At 45.3% G+C, this 24,476-nt stretch overlaps 1 protein-coding gene across 2 annotated transcripts in view; it reads right to left on the bottom strand.

Moving 5' to 3' along the window:
- Nucleotides 1-24,476, bottom strand: part of RPP40 (ribonuclease P/MRP subunit p40) — a 431,856-nt gene that overhangs the window by 142,785 nt on the left and 264,595 nt on the right. The gene's annotated exons all lie outside the window — the stretch shown is intronic.

Genomic DNA, 24,476 nt, shown 5'->3' with positions numbered 1-24,476 from the left:
AAGTTATGATGACCGTTATGAAATGAAGACTGTAATGATGGGGTCAATGAACTGCTACAGACAGTCAGTCTTTATGAATACCACATATACATTCATTTTCATATAGTGGTACCATTTACTACACAACATAATTAGAATACATTACAGAATACAGAATAACAAGACATAACTGTGATCACTGTTAGACACCCTAAATACATTACCAAGAGTAAAGAAAATGTTGCCTATACAAAAAAATGCTGAAAGATGAATTCCTCCCACAAATGGACATAAACCCTCCCAATTCCAAGTGAATCCCAGTTGTGGAGTGGTTTGCTTTTGTACCTTTCCAATATTCACTATTTACATCAAAGAACATTCAACACTAAAAAACACTATTTTTCATCTTTCCTGTGTGAACTTTTTCAACAGTTTTAATTCAGGACTTGTAGCAAATACTTTCAACACAAGCTCAAAAAATCACTCTATAAAGCTTAAAAATACAACACTAAATGACAGTGCATTGTCTCCTAACATATTGCGTTTAACAGTATGTAGGCAAAAGTAAAACTATGGGCAGGATTCACGAAGGCTTACACTGAGTTTAAGAGTAGTGTAAGCCTCCGTGTAAGCCTCCCGATCCAGGAACAGCCCAAACCTCCGTGTAAGAGCCAGCTAAAACGTCTCTTACACGGACTGGGCGTGGAAATGCTCAACACCTCATTTGCAGCTCAAAGATATGCAAATGAGGTATTTGAGCGATCCAGGAAGCCCAAACCAGTCCGTGTAACGGAGGTTTCAGCTGCAGAAATGTACTCAGCTGACAACGGAGTACATTTCTGCAAAATTTACAACGGAGCTATGTCAGCTCCAAATAAAGGTTGCATATGTGTCATCTAGCATGCCAATGGCCAAATATGTGGCCATTGGCATTAAAAAGTGTTGCAAAATCATTTAAAATAATTTTTTTTTTTTCGGGGGATTTTGATGTTTAACTGCAGCGCACACCTGTGCAAACAGGGTGCGCTGCCTAAAAGTGGAAACCGAAGCTTATAAGCCCACAATTGTGGGTTTTTATGTAGTACATGGAATGACAATGCAGGGACTAGCAGACCAAATACAATATGGCCACCATGTAGTGGTTGCCAAGGGGGGGAGGCTCAGTGTAAGAGATGTAACTAAACATTACTAGGCAATCCTATGTAAATGAGGGTTACAATACTGAATCACACTGCCACATAGCTAATGAGCACTTTTCGAGTAGTGTAAGAGTTGCAGAAGGGGGAGGAATAGAGTAAGAGGTAGGTGACATCACGAGGGGGAATGACAGAAATAAATGTATCACATTGGAGAGTAGTGTAAAGTGACAGATGACAGACAGACATCAGGGAGAGAGGTGTTTCCCCAACAGAACACTAGGAAAGTCAAGAAATAGAGGGTGTACACTATCCCTACACTCAAACTTTCTTGATATAAGTGCATGTGCGCATGTGCGCTCGTGTAAGGCAGGTTCACCATGTGGGAGCGTGTTGCAAACCGTTTTAAACAGTTTGCGCGGGCGTGCACGTGTGTAAGGCAATGTAAACATCAGGAAGCCTGTTGCCTGATGTATAAGGCTGTGTGTGTGTGCGTTTTACCATGAATCAGCCAAGTCCAAACTGTGTAAGTATGTGTGCGCGGGTCTAAGCCACTGTGAGTGTGCTTAAGCTGGTGTGCACATTGCTCCCCCTGAGGAAACAGAGAGGAAAAAGGAAACAACCAGATTACAAGGAAGCTGTGAGAGAATACTGCTGGAGTTAATTGGTGATAACAACTGGAAGCAGGCAATTACACAGGCAGACTAGAAGCCCAACCCAGCACTTAAAACACTTCAAACAGCAGTGCAGGGTGTTTCTCTCAAGAGATACTGCAAGAAAGGAGTAAGCTATCAGAATTGAAAACTGAAAAAGCTGAACTCAGAGCAGAAATGCTAGGGGCTGCCATAGCTGTTATAATCAGGCATAGGCGAATTGCTGAGGGTGGTGACAATGCAGATGCTGACAGACAACCCAGAGTGAGGAGAAGGAGAAAAGTATACAGGCCCAGGGTCACCTACCATGGGTTACATGAGCTGGAGATAGTAGAGCGGTACAGAGTGGACAGAGACCTTCTGCAGCAAATTGTTGAGCTGTGCAGGCCACGTCTCACACACAGAACCAACAGAGGGGAACCCATCCCAGTGGAAACCAAGGTATGTGTTGGCCTAAAAATACTAGCAACAGGTACCTTCCAGAGACCAACTGGTGATATGATGGGGATATCACAAGCATCAGCCTCCAGGGTACTGCACCAGTTCCTGGATGCCATATCAGCACATGTCGGTGATCATGTATATTTCCCTAATGCCCATGAGGTTGTGGCCAGCAATATGCGTCTCTTCCAGCAAATAGCGGGATACCCTGAGGTACTGGGTGCAATAGACTGCACGCACATACGCATCAAAGCACCAGCCGGTGAGCGGGGTAGAGCCTATATTAACCGCAAGGGATTCCCCTCCATCAACTGCCAGGTCGTGTATGATGCCCAGGGCATAATAATGAATGTGTCTGCTGGCTGCCCTGGGAGCTACCACGATTCTCACATCTGGCATCTGACGCAGCTGTACCAATCATTTGCCAGTGGGGACTTCCCACATGGACACCTAGTGGGGGATGCAGGTTATGCACTTGAGCTGTGGCTGATGACACCCATCAGAAATGCACACACATCTGAACAGGAACGCCATAATGAGGCACACGCACAAACACGTAATGTCATACAGCGTGTGTTTGGGCTGCTCAAGTCACGGTTCCGGTGTCTGGACATATCTGGTGGAGCCTTGCAGTACACACCAACTACATGTACCCAAATGATCATGATATGTGCTATGCTACATAATATGATCCTGCGGAAACAGCTGCAGCAGGACCAGCATAGGGCTGGGCCAAACATACCCCCACCATTGCCAAGGCCACCACAGGCAGAGGGTGACTCGGAGGAGGAACAACCTGACCTTGCCCCAGTAGGCAGAAGGAGGCATGCCCAGTATGCCCTGGCCTTGGCAAAGAGGCAACGCATAGCACATACACTGGCTCAGTAGGAACACTGGGACTGATACCCCCTCTGACTCACTCATATAGTAACAGGGACATCTAACATGACACAACCTGCTTCCAAACATGTACAGGGAGTGTAGTATGTGCATCCAACAGAGGCAGCCCTGCAGCACCACCTGAGGCATGAATGTCATGTGTTAAGTAATGTAACACCATGTATCATATGCACACCTGAGGACGCTGACTAACATCCACCCTCACCAATCATGAACCACAAAAACACAAACCCACCTTCATGGGTACCACAAGGGATAGGAACCTAGATGTAATGCTACCCAAAGTCAGAAGTATAAACAGCAAGATGCGTGCAGTGTAAACACACACAGTATAGAGAATGTAGATATCAGTGCTGTAATAGAAAACAGTGTCAAAGCCCACATCAGCACCCTAACACTACCAGGTCACACCCTCATACAGTGATGTACAGCTGCAAAACATGGAACAAGCTACAAAATGAGGGTGACTAGCAATAAATGTCATGGATAACCACACCCCCATGTTGGTACCACAACAAGAAGCAGCATGGATTAGCCATTGTCAAATACCAATGGCTAAAACTGCCTACCACTATATACCTTGCTGCAGGCCACTGTCCTAATAGCAGGAACTGCACCAGGCCTATGTTGGAATACATGAAGATATCAAGCCCCCCAAACCACATTATATTGCCTGACTGAAGATACCTACACATACACCATAGTTTCATAGTTTACTACTAGCCTATCTGCCCTAGTGCATTTATAAGCCTAGCCATAGTGATGTGGCTATTGCCACCCCTTACAGTGATAATAAGTGTACAGAATAGATTCCGAATATTGTGCCTCTGACTTAGTAGTGACACATTATGACCCCTTTACTTAATCAAATTAATTGACTGTGCCTCTGTCTAGTAGTGACACAGGGAGGACCCCTGGGGTAAACCTACGATCTCACATCCACTTGTCCAGATTTCTCTTGAAGAGAGTCAGTGAGGGACTCTGTGTAACATGAACTGGGATTCTGTGCTAGAGTGTGAGAAGCCTCTGAGTTATGAATCTGTCCCTCCAGCATGTCCTATACATGTATGTGCTGAGGTTCAAATCTTTAGCTCTCATGGTTCTGGTGGATTTGGACTGCTTGCAGTGGAGCATGTCCATCAAATCCTGATTGGACATGGTCTTGTATGTCAGGCATAGGTCACCTGTAAGTAGGCGGTATGCTACTGAATAGAGCTGGATTTTCTTTAGTCTGGAAGCATATGACATGTGTTGTAGACCCTTGATCCTCTTGGTAAGGTACTTTTGGGGTCTCTCCAGCTGTTGCAAGTGCTGGGTGAGGTACATACCAATTGTGGCTTTGTATTCAATCATGGGCCTGATAAGGGAGAAGTATAGGGGTACAATGACCTCCTTTGATCTGGATGGAAAACCCTTCATGATAAGGTGGGCAAGATAGAAAGTCTTTCTAACCACTTTGGCAACATGGGTGTCAAACGAGAGGTCACTATCTACATGGGTCCCCAGGTGTCTGATTTTTTTTTCTGTGCTCAGTGGGTTGCTGTCTGTGTGTTAATTTGTGGGTACTTTGTTCCTCCCTAAGGGGATGACTACACATCAGTTGCATTCAGTTTCAGGCCATGATTCCGGCACCAGCTATCTGTTTTTGTGAGGGCATTCTGTAGGATGTGTGTGCCAGCTGATGTATTCACTATGGTGCCTAGGTTGCAGTCATCTGCAAACTTTGTCAGCCACAACCCTGCTATGTTTGCTTTCACATCTGAAAAGTAAATGCCAAATAAGAGGGGTCCCAGGACAGATCCTTGTGGGACACCACTTGTGACTGGCTTTGAATCTGACAAGGCACCTGCAATGTCGACTTTATGGGTTCTGTTTTTTAGCCATTTTGCAACCTATCCTGTGACACATGGATTTATATTTCAGCGGCTGAGCTTGTCTATGATGCCTGAGTGGGGTATTGTGTCAAAGGCCTTAGCCAAGTGCAGGTAGGCTGTGTGGACCGCTTAGCCCTCATCAATGGCCCTACTAACAGTTTCAAAATAGTCAACTAGGTTCAAAAGGCAGGATCTGCCCTTTACAAAGCTGAACTGGGTGGGATCAAGAGTCTGTAGGTCACCAATGTCTCTGTTTAAGAGCTCCATAATGACTCTTTTCCATAGCTTTGCAGACAAGGCTGGTTAAGCTTGTGTGGTGGTAGTTCCCAGGGTCTGTGGAGGCATCTCCTTTGTGGAGTGGGACCACTGTTGCTGTACGCCAGTGTTCAGGTACATATCCTGTAGCAAGACTAAGGTTAAATAGCATTTTTATATACGGGTTTAGCTCCTCTTGGAGTTCACGTAGCACGCAACTGGGGATACCATCAGGTCCCATTGATGCTGTGTTTTTGTCTTTGCTGAGTGCGGCTCTCACATGGACATCTGAGATGAGAGTGAGGTTACATTCAGCTGTGATAACTATCTTCTTTTGGGGGTGAGGGAGGGAGAAAATTGCACTGAACCTGTCTGCCAGAATGTTGCCAATATCTGTCGGGTCACTGAAATTTATGTTGTTGTGTACCAACTCTGAGCATATCTGAGGGTTCCCACCCAGGTTTCTGACATAACTGAAGGAGGCATTGTGGTTATCTTTATTGTCTTTGGTGATTTTTGTCTCAAAGTTGACCTTGGATGTCTTTATGAGAGAATGTAGCTTTTTACTAGTGCTGATCACAGCTGCCTTCCCTTTAGGAGATTTAGCTCTGTCTTGCATTAGTATCCTTCTTTTGTTATACAGTTCGTTTATGGCTGGGGTCCACCAGACAGGCCACTTTCCCTTGGTGGAGAGGGTCTTGGTTTTATTTGTGATTGCATGGTCCATGCTTTCTTGGAGATGTCCGTGAAAGCGTTTGTGAAGGAGTCACCATTGTGTGTTGTGGTTTCCACTGGCCCAGTGGGCTTAAAGGATACCATCTCAGTCTGAAGAAGTGTGAAGTCAGCTTTTGAGAAGTTTGTCACTATACTCTTTGTATTATACTAGCACCGACACATTTGTAGAAAATTTCCCAGAATCCATCAAACAAAATGGACATGCAAAATGTAACACTTCCACAAGAGGGGTAAGCATACTGGATGTGATAATCAGAAATACGTGTACTGGATGTCAAGATGAGAAGTGTATCCCTCACTGGTAAGACCAGACCATAGAATAATCACACTGTAGTTACATATCTCGACCCCAGTCCTTGGCCAGAATACCACAGTGAAACACATGTATAAAGCATAGCTTGCACTCCTACAAACCAATGTGGAATCCATGAAAAGCCCTGTGCAAGTCCAGAATATTGGACACACTGCAGAACATGTTATTATACAGGCATTCCATGAACACAGCCAAGAGTGCTTGGAGTCTGCAATCACAAACAACAACAAGACACAATGCCATACACCCAGGCATCTGGCATGCTGGACTCCAGCAATTACTAAACCATTGAAGAGAATGAGGAAGCTACCACATGATAGATCAAACATAAAAAGTGAAGTAATCAGTGATCACTAGTATGGCAATAAAATTTGACCACACATACAATCCACTAAGGCCAGGCAAAACAAGTAGAATCTGTGAATCCAGAGGCAATGTGACACCTGTCCCAAGTACACACACAACAACAACTCACCCCAATAAATACAAATATATGTGATAGACGCAACCAGGTAGCCAAACCGGAGCCTGAGCACCCCCAAATCAGTACTGTCAAAACTAGTAAGGAGGACAAGGTAACCACATACACCACAAACCCAGTCCCACATAGACCTACAACGACTGTAAACCAAACACAAACACAAAAACATTCCCAGAGGCCCTAATTACAAACGCACAACACCAACACAAGCCTCCAAAGCAGACACCCAATAAAACAACCTCCAGACATAGCACATGTAACACATAGTACACAAAGCTGGTGTGCCAAACAGTCACAGGACAGAAGGAGAAACAACATGCCTGATACAGTTGTAATAGGTGACTCCATAGTGAGACATGCTGCTGTTCCAGGGATGGCTTGCACCTGTTACCCATGGGCGTCTGGATATTGCCTAAGGCTTTTGCAACCTACAGAGATCCTTTTGTAGGCAAGGCCCAAAAGACTAACCCACCACCATAGAAAACAAAACTGGAAAGAAACAGAAGGGTAATGCTGATCAATGCCAGACGTGTAAACCTCAATATGCATGCTCCTGAGGCCCTCCCCAGTATGGAGAACATCGATGTCTGTCCAGTGATAGAAACCTGCTGCAAGCCTCGTGACAGCACACCAGCACTACCAGGTAATGCCACATATCATGTGTTATGGCCACAAAACCTGGAACAAAACATAAAAGGAGGGCGAGTATCCATATTCAGCACAGACACCTATATGTCCAGTTAACTGACAATGCTTACGTCATTGCAGTCCACCCATGTGCAACTAACCATAGGCAAGACTGCTGTACAGTCTGTAGCATGCTACAGATCACACTCACACACAGGAACCCCACCCCTCTGTCCTGAAGACAGTGGACAGTATGAATGTACCACCAAATACAAAACAAGGCACACACAAATTACCACATAGGTGGTAAACCATTATGTATGGAAGGAGTAATCAGGGACCTAGTGACACAAGTGGACAGTAACCTGTTATGCGACAGTCACATTGCCAATTTGGCTAGGAAGACTGTCTATATTGGACACTGTATCATGAAAGGATTCACATCTACGTCAACAAAGGTCATTGTGCCCCTATACTGTTCCCTTATCAGACCCATAATGTAGTACAATGCCTCATTTGGGATGTACATTACCTGGCACCTGCAGCAGTTAGAAAGACCTCAAAGGTACCCCACCAAGAGTTAGAAAGGGTCTCAAATATAGGTCATATGCTGCCTGGCTGTAGACACCACAGCTGAATGCAGTCACATACTGCCTACACAGAGGCATTGTATGTCTGTTGTACAAGTCCATGTCCAACACAGAAGTAATGGACATGCTCCACCCCAGAAAACTCAAAGCCATCGGAGCTGTGCGAGTCAGAGATGTCAACCTCAACACATAATCAAATAGGATGTGCTGGAGGGACAGATACCTAACCCTGAGGCTCTCCACACCCTGGAACAGAATACCACTACATGTTAGGCAGAGCCCCTCACTGACACTCTTCAACAGGAAGTTGGCAAAATGGCTGGATAATTGTAGATGTACACTGGGGGTCTTTACTGTGTCATGTCCAGACAGAGGCACAGCTAAGTAAATCATAAATGGCCATAATATTCACATAGCAAGGGGTGGCAAAAGCCACACACACTGTGGCTAGGCTTACAAATGCCCTAGAGTGGATAGCCTAGTATGAACCTATGAACCTATTATGATACAAATTGTACAGGACACTAAGGATAATCCCAAGGCTGCTGCAACTGATGGTAGGAAGCGTGTTGTGAATTCCCAGATATGCTCTGGATCACACAAATATTACAAACAACATACCAAACACACACACTTATTGCCAACATACATTCTGACAGACGCAGTGCAAACCCCCCCCCCCCCCATAATGCAAAATATCTTTCCCAGCAGACTGCTGCCTCCCTGACATTATGTCAGCCTTACCACAGGATATGTACCCAAAGAGCAGTGTACAACAACAGTGGTCGTTCTCAAGAAAGGTGTCGCCTGAATGGATACTAAAAACAGCCACCACAGAATCCTGAGAAGCTTGGTCTGCACAGCTATGGAAAGGATCAGCATGTACCGCAGACATAAAGATATTGGGGATCTATTGACACCCGACCCTACCCAGTGTGGGTTTATTAAGTGCAGACCCTGCCCCTAAACATGTGTGACTCAGTTGAAACAGTAATTGAGGTAACTGATGAGGGCAATGTGGTCCACACAGCGTAGCTGGACCTTGCAAAGCTTTCCATACAATACCCTACGTGTTCAATATAGATATGCTCACCAGCTTATATATACACCCCTATGTCACTAGAGGGGTTGCAAACCAGACCAATGACAGAACTGACATGGTCAGACATGCTGCAGCCATGTCAGACTACAAACCACATATAACAGGTATCCCACAAAGCTTGGTCCTGGGACCTTCCCCGTCTGGTATATATGCCCCATAGGTACAGGCCAACATGTAAGGACTGTGCCTGAACATGTTTGCAGAGGACTACAAACTGCCCAACATATCTGACACTCCAGCTGACACAAGCATCCCACAAAGGGGCCACATAGCAACAGACAACTGGTGCCATAGCAATGTCAGCAAGTTAAATGGAGAAAACTGTATAGTCAACCTCTGTGGATATACAGTAAGTTACCACCAATTACCACATAGGTGTTAACCCATTACATACTCAACATGTAATGACAGGCCTGGGTACACAAGGTGATAGATATCCTGCATTGGAGAAACATGTGGCTGTAGTGTTAACAGAAACAATCCATATACCAACCTAATCATGAAGGTTATGACATCTAGATAAGGGGAGGTCATTGTGGTTCTGCAGTTATCCTTCATCAGCGTTACAATTGACTACAACAGCCCCTGTGGGGTGTACCTCAGCAGACACCTCCATCAACTGTAAAGTCCACAACAGTACCTCACCAGGAGTATCAAAGAGCTTGAACAGATGTAATGTGTTGCCTGATTAAACAGAGTGCAACTCCACACACTGCCATGCTGGCCACCCAGACGCAAGCTGTGCCTGATGTAGAAAGCCATGTCCAAGCTGGAATCAATTAACATGCTGCACCTTGTACAATCTGAATGGCAGTGAGCTATGCACATGAGAGACCTGAACCCCAGCACTGACTTACATAGGACAAGATATACTGCATGATCCATAACACAGAAGCCACCCCCACGCATGAGTAAACTACCAGTACAGGTTATCCATAGAGTCACTCGTTGATTCTCCTCAACAGGAATCTTAATGAGTGGATGGGAGATGGTAGGTTTACCCTGGGTATCACTGTTATGTCACGGGTAGACAGAGGCACAGTATACTAAACATGACATATGTCATGGCAAACTGCACTTACAATGTGTTGAAGGACAAACACACTCTCTGACTAGCATTAGAAATGGCCTGGGGCACATCGGTAGTGTTTGCCAATGTACACCTATGTTGTGGAATACACTACTGATGTTGGACGAGGCTGTTGTAAGTAGTTAATATCTTAACATAATGCAACATGGTCAGATGTGCACAACTGGACCCTAACCAGGCTGTTGTGCTCACTATGGAAATGTACAGCAGTGATAGGACTAAAGCCCAGGATACTGTCCACTACAGTGAAAGTACTGAACCACTACACTATACAGTACTACAGTGTTAGGTCAGTATGAACGGATGTTGACAATTGTATGCAAAGTGTCCCATGCAAACCCTGCAGGCACAGTATAATCCCTGTTGTGTTCACACAAAAAGCATTTGTACAGTAACTACACACCATGACACAGAACACACAACCATAAACAGGAGATATTTGTTGAAGTTCACACTCATCCACAAATGTGATGGGCTGCAGAGTTCAACATATGTAAAGCTCACACTGGGCATGCTCACACACTTTGATAAATGAGACATCTTTCACACAACATGCCATGGGAAGGCTGAACTGGGCATGCTCACACACTTGGTCCAAATATCAGTTTAGCATTTTGCCACATATATCTGGTATATGTACGTGTTATTCCAGTAACCAACAACATTATAGCAATCTGACCAGTGCTCACACTTAAATGACTACAGAGACATACATGATATAGTGGATTTCCCCCATATGCAAACATCTTCCACAGATACACAAGTTGTTCATACAAACATGAAATGTTATGGCAATAAAGACCTGCAAACACTGCTATCAGCACCAAATAATGTGCATCTGACAGTTAAACATATGGGTGTAGAGGTCAACACTAGGCCGTTTGCCCTAGGGAATGACAGCTTATCCAGAGTGTGTGTGGGTGATTGTGGTTGGTCTGTGTGCAAGTCAAGGAAATGTTCCTTTTAGCAACTGGGAAAACACACCACAGGATGCTCATTCCCCTTTCTAAACACTGATGATGTCAGCACCCTATAAGTATATCAGGAGAAAGAAAATCTCCCAGTAATCCGAATAGCCTGCTCTGCTAATGCGTCCGTCTCTAGTGTCATAACATAGTTAGGTAGGGGTTTGAATCCAGCAAGTGACAAGTGTGTGTGAAGGGGGGTAAGTGTGTATGATAGGAACATCCCTTTTGGCAACTGTGAAAACACACCACAGGATGCCCATTCCCCTTTCTAAACACTGATGATGTCAACACCCTATAAGTATATCAGGAGAAAGAAAATCTCCCAGTAATCCGAATAGCGCGCTCTGCTAATGCGTCCGTCTCTAGTGTCATAACATAGTTAGGTAGGGGTTTGAATCCAGCAAGTGTGTGTGAAGGGGGGTTAGTGTGTGTGTAAGTGTGTATGAAAGGAACATCCCTTTTGGCAACTGGGAAAACACACCACAGGATGCACATTCCCCTTTCTAAACACCGATGATGTCAGCACCCTATAAGTATATCAGGAGAAATGAAATCTCCCAGTAATGCGAATAGCGCGCTCTGCTAATGCGTCCGTCTCTAGTGTCATAACATAGTTAGGTAGGGGTTTGAATCCAGCAAATGGCAAGTGTGTGTGAAGGGGGGTTAGTGTGTGTGTAAGTGTGTATGAAAGGAACATCCCTTTTGGCAACTGGGAAAACACACTACAGGATGCACATACCCCTTTCTAAACAATAGCACAATTATTTATGGCTTTTGATTCCAGACATGTCACATGTGTTTTGCTCACACAGAATGCCCATGTGTGCGGGTTGTTTCTCACAATAATGCATGACATCAATTAAACCAGTTATGGCAATGCACACATGATGTATGTGTGTGCCAAATACACATATGTACCTGTGACCTTCAATAGTTACCATGTGTGATGCCTGCCACATGTGAATACATGGTATTTGCACTGGGTAACATTATGACTGTGGTCTTCTACGCAGGTGCTGCATGTGGGATGTGTATATACAGTGTGAGATGTAGATGCTATCAACCTAGTAGTGAGGGATACACACCTGGTCTGGGGCATATAGTCTACATGTTGTTGATGAACAGGTGCTGCATGTTTTCACCTGTTGTGGGAGTGGTAAGAAGTTGTTCCATAGCAATGCAGTGACTGCATGCTAAGAACCTTTCAGCTAGGGTGTTGTAGCTACAGTAATTCATTAGCATTCAGTAATATGTCAGCATTCCTGGTGAGGGTATGATGCCAACCAAGGTCAGGGTTCTACCAGCCTGTGCCACTTGCTCAGTGAGCCCTTCCATGTTCCCTATCATGTATTCCAGTGAGGGACATCACGTCAGCTGTAGTGGCATGGACAATGACTGAGTCATATGTGTCCATGCATCTGACTGACCTGTATGCTTGTGTTATGTGGTGGACCATAGTGCCCCATGAGCATATCACTGTGACCTTCACCTTGTCCAGCCTGGTGAGCATGACCTCACTGTACCGGACAATAAAAGTACCTAACACAACTGCAGCAGGAGTGTTGTATAGCTGTACAGACTGTGCTTGTTTGGCACACAGAATTTGTGTGCTATGTGTTATGTGTGCTGTGTTCAGGCCTAACGTATGCCTGTGTGCCAGCTGCAGAGGTGTCTGACACTCAGGCAGGATGCCATTCTTAGGCTCCACGAATGGCCCGGTGTGTTCCCGTGCTTGTATTGCTGTCAGTGTAGGTCTTTACATCAGACTGGTATTGCAGTCACTGTAGTATTTTATGCCACCTGACAGGTTATGCCAGTACTGGGTTCAGAGTGTTTAGTCCACAGTTTGGCTATGTGTTTCCATCTCATACATGTGTTGTACATCCATGGGTAGGGGATAGGGTTGACTGTGTACATGTGGCAGCTGTGACATTACTACATGACTCACATATTCCACAACTGTACCATAGAGGTGACTGACAACTGACCTTTGCACATGCTACCATAGTATTGAGATTGCATTGGTGATTAACAGCACATAGGGCCAATGGTGAACAAGATACATAGGTTTATAGGTTCATACTAGGCTATCTGCCCTAGGGCATTTATAAACCTAGCCAGAATGTGTGTGGCTTTCACCATGTATTGTAAATCTATCTTGCTATGCCCTTTTCCAAGGTTAGTATACTGTGCCTCTGTCTAACAGTGACACATAAGTGATACCCAGGGTAAACCTACAATGTCCCATCCAGTCATTAATATTCCTCTTGAAGACAGTCACTGAGTGACTCTGCCTAACCTGTATTGGGATAATATTCCAGAGTGAAGGGAGCCTCTGAGTTATGAATGTGTCCCTCCAGCATGTCCTATGTATATCACTCCTGAGGTTCAAGTCTTTCCAGCGTGTAGCTTGATGGGATTTGGATATTCTGAGGTGCAGCATGACCATTAAGTCAGGGTTTGACATGGCTTTATATGTCAGGCACAGATTGCCTATGAAGAGGCAGTATGCCACTGAGTAGAGCTGCTGTTTCTTTAACCAGTCAGTATGTGGCATCTGTTTGAGCCCTTTGATCCTCTTGTTGAGGTACTTTTGTGGTCTTTCCAGTTGCTGCAGGTGTCTGGTAAGGTGCATGCCGACAGGGGCATTGTAGTCAATTATGGGCATGATGAGGGATGAGTAAAGAGGCACAATGTCCTCCCCTGATCTACATGTGAATCCCTTCATGATGAGGTGGCCTATATAAAATGTTTTTCTAACCACTTTGGCCATGTGGTTGTCAAATGAGAGAATGCTATCAACTTGTGTACCCCAAGGTCCATAATTCCTTCTTCTGTACTTAATGGATTAACACATATGTGGTACTCTGTGGTCACTTTGTTTTTGCCAAAGGGACTGACTATACACTTTTAGACATTCAGCTTGAGGCCATGGCTGTGGCACAAGTCGCCTGTTTCTAAGAGGCCCTTTTGGAGGATGCGTGTGTTGGCTGGAGAGTTGATTATGGCGTCCAGTTTGCAGTCATCTGCGACTTGCTCAGCCACAGTCCTTCCATGTTGGCCTGTACCTCTGATAAATATATACTGAACAAGACAGATCCCAGGGCTGAGCCTTGTGGGACACCACTTGTAACTGGCTTTGAGGCTGACATGGCTCCAGCAATTCTAACCATGTGTGTTCTGCCCTTGAGCCACTGTGCAATATATGTAGTGACATAGGGGTTAATATGTACACTGGTGAGCTTCCCTAGAATGCACAAGTGGGGTATTGTATCAAAGGCTTATGCAAGGTCCAGGTAGGCTGTGTAGACCACCTTCCCCTTGACAGTGGCCTTGGTGATCGTTTCAAAGAAATCAAACAGGTTTGAGAGGCAGGATCTGCCATTAACAAAGCCAAACTGTGTATGATGCAGTGTCTGTAGGTCCTCGATATATATATATATTTATGAGGTTCATGATGATCCTTGCCATAGCTTTGCAGACCAAGCTATTCAGACTTATGGGGTGATAGTGTCCAGGATCCGTTAAGGCACCACCTAAATGTAGAGGGACCACTGTTGCTGTACGCCACTCTTTGGCCACATATTGTGTAGTAAGGCTGGGATTGAACAGTAGTGTTATGTCTGGGTGTAGCTCTTCTTGGAGTTCATGTAGGACACAGCCTGGGACACTGTCTGGTCCCATTAATGCAGTGTTTATTGCTTTGGAGAGGGCAGCTCTTACCTGAGCATCTGAGATGTCAGGGGGGGCAGCACTCTGCTGGGAAAAATATTTGCCCTTTTGGTGGAGGGGGGAAGAAGTTAGCAGTGAACCTGTCCACTAGGATGTTGGCAATGTCTGTGTGTTTGGTATTTCTTTTGACATCTTGGACTACCTCTGAGCATATCTGGGAATTACCACCCAGGTTCCTAACATAACTAAAGAAAGCCTTGTGATTATCCTCAGCGTCTTGTGGAATCTTCTCTCAAAGATGGCCTTAGACAATCTTATGAGTGCCTGTAGTTTTCTTCTAATACTCATCAGTGATGCTTTCACATTTTGGGAGTTTGTTGTATCATTTAGTAGCTTCATCCTTCTATTGTATAGTTTGTTTATGGCTGGTGTCCACCACACAGGATGTCTACCTTTGGTGGACTGGGTCTTGCTTTTATCTGGGATTGCATGATCCATGCATTCCTGAAGGTGTCCATAGAATGCCTTTATACAGGTATCTGCAGTCTGGTCCATATTTTCAACAGGCCTGGGGGCTTTGAAGGTTTCCACATCATTTATGAGGGTGTGAACATGCTTTACATGAGTTGTTGACTGTATTCTTCTGTGCAGGGGGTGGCCTTGGGATGTGAATATCCAGTGAGATTAGTTTATGGTCTGATCTTACCAGTGAGGGATACACTTCTGGTCTGGAGCACAGAGTCCCCATGTTGGTGATGATCAGGTTCAGTACGTTTTCCCCTCCTGTGTGAGTGGTAACAAGTTGTTCCATAGCATTTTGGTATATAAATTCTAGTAATCTTTGGGCTAGGGTGCTGGAGCTACAGTCATGCTCCCAGTCTATGTTTGGGTAGTTTAACTCACCCAATATAATGGTGTATGGACAGACCTACATATTTCCAACTGTTTTCAGGAAGGCCAAGTGCGGTTCCTGTGTTTGTGAGGGTGGTCTGTAGCAGGCTATAACCTGGAAGGCAGTTTTACCCATTGTTACTTGCATATGGATAGTCTCTGATGTTTGGTGCTTTGCCACCAACCTGGAGGTGTGGGTATCTTGGATGAATATCAATACACCCCCTCCTTTTGTGGTTTTGTGCAAGTTTTGTGCCTGAAAAGCATGGTATGAGGTATAACTTGGTAGCGCTGGGGTGCTGTTGGTAGCCCTGAATCCGGTATCTGTTACTGCACAGATAGCGATGTTCTCCATGCTGAGGAATGTTTCGAGTGTGTGCATCATCAGGTTTAGAGTCCTGCAGTGGCATATATGACTGCTCACGTGGACAGATGCCAGGTAAGTCATATGCAAAGTGTCACAGGCAACGTACATGTGAACAGGAGAAACAGTGACATTCTGTCAAGTGAGACAAGAACATACATATAGTAAGCTATGCAGATGTCACTAGGAGTCCACAGAAGCTGTGTAACTCTGCAAGGCAGGTCGGATCGGTATTCCAGGGTAACTGCAAGGAAACATGCATGCAAACATAGCTACTTGTAAGCAGGGATGCATGTAGTCCATTGTACAACAAACAAGCTGTACCACTTTCAGTAGGTAACACTGCAAATGCTCACCAGCTGACATATGAATACCTATGTCACCAAAGGTGATACTTACCAGACCACGGACAGAAATGACATGGCCAGACACGCTGCATCCCACATGAACACATATCACAAGCAACACAGACCTCACAAAGTCAGTGTTCTTAACAGGCACAGCCCATAAGGCCAAACACAATGTGTGACACACCTATAATAGGTGATGCCATAGTCAGACACACTGACATCCCACTCTCCAGACTGAGCAAGTTGAGGGTCACATTTAGCTACCTGTCGGGTGATAGAATGTGCCACATAACACAAGCACTCAGGTCACTCCACGGCAAGTACAAGTATGAGGCAGTCATTGTCCATGCTGGTGTGAACAACCTGAGACGTACCTCCCTGGACCACATGGAAAGAGACACAGAGGAGCTCTTGCATCACCCTCTCAAACTCAGGAATCCCACACAGCCTTCATGACGACACAGGAGAGTATAGATTTCTCTGCAAACACCATCATACTGGGTGACTTCAACTACCCAAACAGACTGTGAACATTACTCAAGCCACAATACCCAAGCTCTAGGGTTCCCATAGTTCAGAAACTCTTTAGCTATGGAACAAGTAGTCAACATTCCCACAAGAGGGGAAAATATACTAGACCTGATCATCACAAACATGAGTACAAAATGCTCACCACTTGAAGTATATCCCTCATTGTTGCAATCGAACCATATACTAATCACACTGGAGTACTGGATCCCCCACATATGCAAACCTCAAACACATCTATGTGCGTGCGGGAAATGCCCCTATTAGCAATTGTGAAAGTACACTACAGGATGCAGATTCCCCTTTTGAAACACTGATGATGTCAGCACTCTATAACTATATTACCTGAATTAAAACTCCCCAGTAATTCGTATAGCACGCTCTGCTAATCCGTCTGTCTCTAGTGTCATAACATAGTTAGGTAGGGGTTTGAATCCTGCAAAGGGAATGTATGTGAGTTAGCGTGAGTGGGGTTTGTGTGTGTGCATAATGCTATGAGTGAAAAGTGCCTTTTGCCAACTGGGAGAACACACTACAGGGTGCACATCCCTCTTCCTAAACACAGATGATGTCAGCACCCTCTAAGTACAGCATTAGAAAGGATTTCTCCCACTAATGCAAATAGCGCACTCTGCTAATGTGTCTGTCTCTAGTGTCATAACACAGTTAGGTAGGGGTTTGAATCTTGCAAATGGAAAGTATGTGTTTTAGTGTGAGTGGGGTTAGTGTGTGTGCACAATGCTGGGGGTGGGATGTGGCTTTTGCCAAATGGGGCTACGCACTGCAGGGTGCACATTTCCCTTGACAAACAGTGATGTTGACAGCACCCTATACAAACAACATGACAACAGACAACTGCCAGTACTCAGTATAGTGCTACATGCTACTGTAACACGCACATGTACCAGAACATACCTAGATAGTGTTTTGAAACCTGAATGTGGCAAGTGCGTGGATGTGGGATGTTTCTGTGTGTGCATTTCCGTATAGAAAACATGTTGGATATGGCAATCAGGGAACCACAGTACCTGATGCACATTACACTTTTAAACTAATGAGGTTGCCTGCACCCTGTGAGTACAGGTAGAGAAGAGGAAATCGGTAGTAATCCAAACAGTGCACTTTTCAAATGTGCACCTGTCATGTGTCGACAGCTACTCATGTAGGGTAATAAATAATGGAAATGCCAGGTGAGCATGTGCATGTGTGGGGGTAGCAGGGTGTGTGTAAATGCATGTGTGACAGAACAGATACATATAGCTGAATCTACAATACAGCACATGATGCACATTCTCATAGTCAATGGTAGCATGTGATGGTGTGCAGCTGGTACACTTTGGTAAGGAGTATGGGTGCAAATAACAATTCAGGACATTCATACAGTTACTGCAGCAGGAATGCTGGGATATACACACAATCATAGTGGAACAGTGAACAGTTACCAACATGTTACTACTTATACACATCTATGTAGTCACCCTGTGCATCAGCAACGTCTTTACCTTTTCCTGCACTGATGTTGTAGTATGCAGGAGGTGGCACAGTGTCATCATATGCACAGGGTGTGGGTTAGGTGTGCCCAAGCCAGCCACTGGTACCACCAATTGACATGTGTGTGTATGTGTGTTTGTGAGGGGCAGCAGTACAGGGTGGACCAGTGTTGGTGCAGTGTGTGTGTGTATGTGTTTGCCCTAGGTGTTAAATTTCTGCATGTGTGTAAGCACACAGTCCCACATAATGGCTGCCATGTACAGGGTTTTGTGGACAGCCACAGACTGCACCTGTCAGGTCATCCAGATCAGTGTCTGTGGGCACGGACACGGTACCTGTGCCTGGCAGGGGTGCTACAGACCATATCCAGTACTAACCCAGACTGGGTACTGTCATCGGAAGCGGGTGTGTGTTGACTGGACACAGTTCCCTGTTGGGATTGTCCAGAGCCACGTGCACGTGGTCTCCTGGGGCGTCCTGATGACTGCACTAACCCAGCATTGCAGGGGCTGCTGCTGGCACTTGAGGTGTGTGAGTGGGCCTGTTGTCGTACGCGGTGACTGCCAGCTGGTGCTGTTGCCGGCATACGGCCACGTCGACGCCGCAAACGCACACCATCGCCCTGGCCCATGGACATCTGGTTGTGGAGCAGCTGTTGTATGTCCCCACAACGTCTGTCAACGATATCTGTGAAATTACGAATAGCATTCGCAATGTCACGCATGCCATCTGTCATGGCTGTGCGACATGCTGTCAGCTCCCTCAGACCCTGTCTGGTGTACCTTTCCATACGCGCCTGTGCCTGCATAACAGTCCGAAACATAGTGGAGGTTGACATACCTCCTTGGGCATGTCGGCCAGAGGCAGTACGGCCATGGATGCCCCCACGAGAACCCATGGGCGACTGTCTGCGTGGTACCATTGGAGGACCCTGCTCATGGCTGCTTTGTGGGGATGCATGTACCACAGGTACCACATTACCCTGATCTATGCCCAATGCATACTGGCCATCACCTAGGGACAATGGTGACAAAGGATGTAACGGCAGGATGACTGTGCGCATTGAAGGGGTTGACAGCTGTGTACTGTCAACTGGCTGACCAATGGCGGACCCAGACACACCTTCCTGCACCATTATAGACATTTCCTCATCATCAGTACCTGGGGCACAAGATTCAGGTTCCCTGCTGCAGGTCACCAGAGCAGCACCAGAACCTACGGGAGGAAAACAGGGAACACAGATTACAGTCTCAAGACATATTTTACGGTGATGCACTTCAATACAAATGCACACATTCAGAAAGAGACACATGCACTCATGGACGCACACACACATGCACACATGGGCACAGGCACATTTGCACACATGCACACACCACAGTACACACACACACATCAGTACTGAGTTACACTACTCTTACTAGTATTAACTTGAGTATTGCAGGTATTATTAAACACACTCACCAGCATGTATACTACTGAGTTACACTACTCTTACTAGTATTATAAATAGTTTTTCAGGTAATGATAAACACACTCACCAGCATGTATGGCCTGCCTCGTTGCTAGATGGGAGGGACCAGGAAATATGAAGAAAGTAATGTCACTGGGCACAAGTGTGCCATTGTTTCTGCATATGATACAGTACAGTAGTACACCAGTTCCCTTATACACATCAGCTGCTCATAATGCCAGTATCACACATGCACAATTACATATCATGATGACAGATACATACCACGTGCACACCTTATGCATGCATGAAGTAACAGTGTACAGAACAGTCATATGTACATATGGCATCCTACCTGCATGCTCAGTGTCTTGCTGCTGTGTGGATCCAACCTCCATCAGGATGCAAGTCTGATGCTGTTGTTGTTCTGGGGCTGGATCCACGACACTTAGCAGTAGCCCCTCCTGTCTGGTGAGGGGGGATGTGTGGCCACCCCCCCCACCTGTGGCAACCTGTTGCCTGCGGATATCTGCAGCATGCTGGCGGACATTTCTAATCAAATCACTGCAGTGATGTCTCACCTGCTCATATGTCCTATCATGCATGCCAACATCATTTATCCTGCTGACAATGTTTTGCCACAGTGCAGACCTCTCCTGCTGATTCTGGGTGGTGCGTGAAAACAGGATGTCATAGTCACGCACCAGGCTCTGGTGGATCACTTCGTCCTCTGCAGCAGAGTATGCAGGGTTCCTTTTTGGAGCCATATCTCCCTGGAAAAGTACACAAACAGGATGTCAGCAATATATGGTACACATTCTATACATGAAGTATTAAATTGTAGTTATTACTGCTTGGTTGTAACTTGATTAAAGTGCAGCTATAATTCTAAGTCTTTTGGATTAAGCACTTGGCCTTCAGACCAGTTGTTTTACATTAGGAAGGTTTGTGGCAAGCACTGTGGTGGCAGGACAGGTAGCTTTCATCCTTCTAAGTTGGGAACTGCTGATTGAGAGCCCAGTGTCCAAGTGTATTAGTTCTGGTATAAGCAGTTGGCCTTCAGGCCAGTTATTTAACACTAACAAGGTTTGTGGTCTGCACTCGTGTGAGAATATGCTGTACTCTGCCATTCATAGCTGGGAACTTCTGGTTTAAGGTTTATAGTGCCTGCATATTTGAACTGTATCTTACTGACATTGGTACACCTTGTTTGCTGTAGCATACACTACATCCAAGCCTCCTGAATCTAGCTTTGTTTATATGCTTATTTGTTAGCTTGTTATTTCACTGGTACGCTAATTCCACATAATACACAGCTTCTTAGCACTTCTGTGAATCACTACTGATATCTGCATTGCTTAATGTACTTATTTCCTTGTTACACTTGAAAGAAAGCGACTGCTTGTCATTTTTGCATTTAGTTAATTGTAACACATTGCACTTATGTTACCTGGCACTTGCTCACTGAAGCTATTATATCAGTCAGCAGTAGAAATTAATATCAGTACACCCTCACTCCCCACTGGACCTTGTTTTCAATTATTACGGAATTCACAATAGCATTCTAGCATGTCCAAAGGTCAGTTGTCAATCTCCTCTCCAGTCCAGCTGGTGAGTGTGGTAACCCAGAGGCAATGTTATAACAGCCTCATGTACACAGACAACCCCCTCCTCCTATCAACAAATTCAAACACATGTGAGTGATACAACCATATACCAAACTGGAGGCTAGGCTCTCTCTACTCAATAATGCCATAACCAGTCAGGAGGAGAAGGAAACCACACTCACTACAATTCCAGTCTCACATAGACCTACCACAACAGCAAAACAAACACATAATCACACAAAAACATACTTGGAGGCTCAAAATAAAGATCTGCCTAAGCAGCAGAGACCTCCAAAGCAGACACCCAAGCAAACGCTACCCCAAAACAAAACACGTGCAACACATATCTCACAAAGCCAATGTGCTGAACACTCACAGCCCTTAACAGTAAACAACACACCTCATACACTTGTAATAGGTGACTATCATCAGGCACACTGATGTCACGTTCACCAGGCTGAACGAGGAGAGGGTCACAGTGAGCAGCCTGTCGGGCACTACGACCCGCCACATAACACAAGCACTCAAGTCACTCCAAGGCAAGTACAAATATGACTCACTCATTGTTCATGCTGGTGTGAATGACCTGAAACATACCTCCCTGGACTACATGAAAAGAGACAGAAAGGAGCTCTCTGAGCATGTAGCCCAAGACAGTATGACCCTGACCTTGAGTAGCATCTTACCCTCACCAAGAATGATGCCACAATATCAAGGCAAGATGATCACTTTCAACAACTGACTGAAGTACTGGTGTCATTCAAAGGTGATCCAATGCCTGTCAGCTTGGGATGATATGCTGTACAAGCCACGATGCTTTGCTAGGGACAGCTTACACCTGTCACCCCTGGGCTTTTGGATTTTGGCAAAGGCTCTTGCTACACCCATAGTGCCTTTATTAGGCAAGGCTCATAAGGCAAACCCACATCCATAGGTATCACAAAGGATGAGGAACTAAGAGTAATGCTACTCAACGCCAGAAGTCTAAACCTCAAGATACACGCACTCAAAACTCTACTTAGCATTATGGACATTGATATCTGTGCAGTAACAGAAACCTGGTTCAGGTTTCCCAAGAGCACACCAGCACTACCAGGTTATACCTGTTACCATTCTTGTCGGCCCCAACACTTGGACCAAACAACAAAAGGAGGGGGAGTATCAATATTCATCAAAGATACCCACACCTCCACATTGGTGGCAAAGTGCCACATAGGTGTTAAGCCATTAAGTACAGAAGAAGTAATTGGGGACCTGGGGAACAAACTTGATAGCAATCTGTCATTTGACAACCACGTGGCCAAAGTGGATTGAAAAACATGTTATATAGCCCAGCTAATCATGAAGGGATTCACATGTACATCAGGGGAGGTCATCGTGCCTCTTTACTCATCCATCATCAGGCCTATAATTGAGTACAATGCCCCTTTTGGGATGTACCTAACCAGACACCTACAGCAACTGGAAAACCCCAATAGTACCTCATCAAGAGGATCAAAGGGCTCAAACAGATGCCATATGCTGCCCGGTTAAAGAAAATCCAGCTGGACTCAGTGGCATACTGCCTGTTCAGAGGCAATCTGTGCCTGACGTATACAGTCATGTCCAACCCAGAAGTAATGGACATGCTGCACCTCAGGAAATCAAAATCCCATACAGCCACACGCTCAAGAGACCTGAACCTTAGCACTGAAATAAATAGGACATGCTGGAGGGACAGATTCATAACCCAGAGGCTCCCTTCACTCTGTAATGAACTCACAGTACAGGTTAGGCAGAGTCCCTCATTGACTCTCTTCCATAGGAATCTGGATGAGTGAATGGGAGATCATAGTTGTACCCTGGGTATCACTTCTATGTCACTGTTAGACAGAGGCACAGTATACTTAACCTCGGAAAAGGGCATAGCAAAATAAATTTTAATTGGGTGGCAAAAGACAAACACATTCTGGCTAGGCTTATCAATGCCCTAGGGCAAACAGCCTAGTATGAACCTATGAACCAATGTGTACTGCTATACTACTTCTGCCATATGTTGCATGCGTGTGTGTTGTGGGGGATGCGCAGGTAATGGCCAGATATTTCTGCACAGGCAACACTTCTGAAACACTCTGGGTGTTCATCCCAACATACTGTATGTGTGTTGCCATCCAACACTGTGATGTGGACACACATTACTCAGCCTGGATATACATATCCCAACAACACCACAAGCACAGTACACTACCTTGCTATGTATGTATGTAATTACACAGTTATTCACTAGTTAGGACTGTGATGCTATCCATGCAGCCCACTGAGCCAGTGGAAGCCACAACACACACTGCTGGCCCCTTTGCAAAAGCTTACTACAGACATCCCACATAGTGCATGTAATGTGCACACACATATCTAACCCAGACCGTATGCACACAACTTATTTATCCTGTCCAGTGGACTACAGATACAGGCACATTGTATAACAATAGCAGGCGGCTACTGCAGCACAGAGCAGATTCACATGAAGGCAAGGCATCTGTGGTCAGCAGTGGTAAGATGCTTCACATTCACCAAATGCACACATATTGGCAATATTGTTGCAGACAGTTTAGGTGCAGGTATCCCCCCCCCCCACATTCTCCTACACAAGTGGAATTAGTCATCACAGATGAATGTAACCTCCCTATCATCTCACATGTCCAGGTGAGGGCCACCCTCAACATTGCAGAACACACAGCATCACTGTTACAAAATGGTATCCCTGGATGTGTGATACGTTCACCCCTAGAGGACATAGCACCTCATTACAGACTGATATTAAACCCTGGCCATACTACAGGATATATACCTGAACAGTGCCATACATACACAGTGGTCCCACACCAATGAGGAGGAACCTCTACTGACCCTGGGAACTACTGCATCATATGCATAACTGGCCTTGTGTTCTAAGCTATGGAAGTTTTAAGTATGGAAGACACGTACAGCAATATTACA

The sequence above is a fragment of the Protopterus annectens genome, chromosome 3.part1, assembly GCF_019279795.1.
Source record: "Protopterus annectens isolate FY-2018-M chromosome 3.part1, PAN1.0, whole genome shotgun sequence".
Classification (NCBI taxonomy): domain Eukaryota; kingdom Metazoa; phylum Chordata; order Ceratodontiformes; family Protopteridae; genus Protopterus; species Protopterus annectens.
Note: the sequence above shows the minus strand (reverse complement) of the source record. Positions and strands in the feature narration are given on the sequence as shown.